Source organism: Panicum virgatum, chromosome 1K, assembly GCF_016808335.1.
Source record: "Panicum virgatum strain AP13 chromosome 1K, P.virgatum_v5, whole genome shotgun sequence".
Lineage (NCBI taxonomy): Eukaryota > Viridiplantae > Streptophyta > Magnoliopsida > Poales > Poaceae > Panicum > Panicum virgatum.
The window spans coordinates 21,138,644-21,142,331 of NC_053136.1; positions in this window are offsets into that span (position 1 = coordinate 21,138,644).

Genomic DNA, 3,688 nt, shown 5'->3' on the forward strand with positions numbered 1-3,688 from the left:
ATTAGCTGGAAAAATATCAAATTCATATCAAATCTTGTTCTTGAGTATATAACCATGCCTGAAAAGTTTGGGAACCAGATCTTTAATAGAACATGAGTTATGGATTACTCTTGCTATCACATTAATTTGTTTGTAAATTTTCTCCTGGTAGATATAGTGTGTTTTTATCTCTGCAAATCAAACACAATAATACTAGATTGATAAGTATAGTGTGCAAAAAGTTTGAACATGTTTACATTAAAGAATCTATCCTGAATATTTATGCATGTTTAAAAAAAATTAAATACAAAAATAAATATTGTGCTGTAGAAAAATGCTCATATTTTTACTGAAGCACGCTAACATTGCAAGAAAGATATGGTAAAATTTCGAAACACAAATACACTATATAACTCTCTGTAGAATTTAAGCTTGTTATATTAAGTTTAAAATTTTCGAAATTATTACTTCTGTTATATGGTTAGTTAAATAATGGAAAAATTATAGTAAGACGGATATCATTTGTAGTAGTCCCTATAAAAATTTGAGCTACAAAAACTTTAGGAATCATTCTGTATATATTGTGATTGATATTAACATACTAGGTTTTAATCATTTTTTTATACTTGCTGTGCTTACTGTTTTTGGCTGAAAATTTCATCTTGATTACCTAAATATAGGTTCTGCATCGTGTAATTTTTGCAGCACCAGAAAATTCTCTTAGCTCATGGAATAAAAAGGTCAAATCCCTTTATGAATAATAGCTTTGAAAGAAAAACCTAACCAAGTTCACCTTATTAAAATAAATTTAATTAGAACTACTCTATAAATGATTGCCCAGTAAAATTATGTTAAAAGAAGTCCACCACTTAAAACACATAATCTTGGTTTACAACTCTATAGTGAAGGAAAGCTATACATATTAAAAACACCTTTTGTAACAAACACTTCTTACATTCATATAGAAACGGTCAATTTATCGGATGCCGTATACGAGTTGACTCCTACTGGCGAGACCGTTGTGGATGGTAGTTCTTTGAATCAAACTGAATTGAATCAAGACCCGGACTAATGTCTGGAAGAGCCCAAGGATATTTTTGATAGTGCCCAAGAAGGCAAGCCACGGTGCATAATCCTATTATTTTCACGCATATTTACATTCACGTATTATATATCTGTTGTAATAATTTTTCTGCGCATTTACGTTCTTAGGAGTCAATTGAAATCGTAGTTCCATACCCCTAGGTACCTATGTAATGTTACCCGGTGCTTTTTTCTCGATTAGTAGCCCCACTAACTAGTTACGATAGAAGTCGAGTGGTTTCCTACCTCTCGCGAGATTATAGGAGTTGACTATCTTTCACAACAAAAAATCTGTTGATCCATGACGATTAAATTTCGTCATAGATCACTAAAAAACCGTCATAAAACGATATCTATGACGATCTCAAATTGCTTCATGTATTGAGTGTCATAGATTACACCTCATGACGTTCCTTAAATTTTCATCACAAATTACTTGATTCATGACGTTTTGAAACTGTCATAAAATGTCTCCGGGCCCCCAAAGCCCAACCCCAACCCATTTTCTATGACGAAAGTAAACATCACAAACAGTATAATTTTCGTCACGAATTCAATTACCATGTCACACATTGATGACATGGAGAATGACGTGGCTGTTGACATGGCGATGACATGGATGACAACGATGATATGTAAATTGATGTGTACGATGACATGGTTGCTGACATGGCAATCGACATAGCTCGTGACATGGCAAGCGACGTGGCAGGTGACGTCAACAGCACATCACATGATTAAATGGCCCAATTCAGAGTGGGACACTAAGTTGGGCCTAATTTCAGCCCAAGATTAATTATCAGCAAACCAGATTTAGCTTTATACACAGCCCATTTATTAAAAATGAAGTTCCAACCCAGAATTCACAATAAGCAATTCAAGCCCAAATTCACATGAATAAGGTTTCCATCACATACATTTCCATCTATCAAAACTAGTAGTAACATTCCAAGACAACATTGACCCGAAACAACAAAAGGTAGGTTTCATCAAGAATAGGAACCAGCAGTAGCAAAGTTTGATTCCTGCAGAAGTTGAAGTTCCACCAAAAGCCAACAGACCACCAAAATAGCAAGCTGCAGCAGCAAAGTTTATTTGATTCTTACAAAGTTGAAGTTGTACCAAAAGCTAACAGAACACCATTGCACCTGCACAGCAAAACTCAAACAGATTAGAGTCACGGTACAAAGATGAGTAGATCAAAAGTGAGCTACATGTTAGGCAACATGAAACAATCATAAATAATCTGAGCAGACCACCAACTGAGTGACACCCAGCAGCTGCTTTACTACTAACATCAAGAAATAGGAATAGTGCTAAACTGATTCAATAGCCAAATGAAGTAACTAAACATGGCCAACAAACTTGCGTTAGCAAATAACCTGAGCTGTTGCTGGACTGCAGAACAAAACAGAGATTGAAGAGAACGCAAGGTAAACCTTTAATTTTAGATAGGTTCTCATGATATAGAACAATAAGACATATCTTTCTTGCCCATCTAACAATCCATTTTGTTACAGCCAAGTGTCCCAAATTAATAGCTAAAAGTAATGAAGACTCACTATATGAAAGCTAAGAGCACTGGAATTAATTAACAATGAAAGAAGCTGCAAGTGCACTCAAAAGCCACACATTAAATTATGCTAGGATTGAGTTCACTAGCTTAAAAGCAAGGTATTGAACTAGAGCACCTGCAACTTGGCATGGTGACCTAAAGTAGCCAGGGTGGCCGACGGTGAGATCCAGAACTCCCTACCATCCACCTCTAGCTGAATCGACCATTATAAACCTCAGCTCCTCAACCTCGAGCACACTGAACAAACATCACACAGTATCAAACTTTGCAACAGAAATAGCAGTGATCAGATATTGTGCAGCAACAAACAAGCGAGCACTATGCAGAGAGGAGGCACCTTCCACAGGCCCTGAAGAAGCTGCGACGGGGTGCGCACATCATCCCCGATCCTGACAAGGCCTAGTGCCGCATGGCGAGGAGGCTACGCAGGCACCCCGCGAGGCGCATCCACCGCCTGCAGACCAGCGAGGCGGCCCCCGTGAGGTGAGGCTCCGGATCCAGGCATGTCGGAAGCAGCCGAGCCCCTAACGGGATAGGGGGAGGTGAGAGCTCGCCCTAGATCTGGGGAGAACAGAGGAGGATTTGGGAGAGAGTGGAGGAGAAGTGAGGAGGTAGAAAGAGAGAGAGAGAGGCTGGGCCAGCGTAGCGTTGGTGGAGGAGCTGCGCGGCGCTGGGAGGGGATGGGAGCGGCGCCGCGTGCGGAGAGGGAGGAGCGGCGCGGCGCCGAGGAGAGGGGGTGGAGTCTGAGGGCGCGGATTCTAGGGTTTCAGCTAGTTTTATTTTATACGATAGGAGTGCGATCAGAGCCTTCAGATTGGAGATGGATGGTTAAAAATGATTGGGCTATATGGGCTGAAATGGCCTTCTATGGTTAGCTTTCTCTTTTTCTTTTTACATTTTATTCACCATTGTAAAATAACACATAAAAATAATTATCTTACATACATCGATATTGTTTATATATAATAGAAACATATACATTGGCTATTAGAACTTTCAAGAATTTTCGAACAATTTAAATGAATTTCTGCATACTTGATATTCTCATGT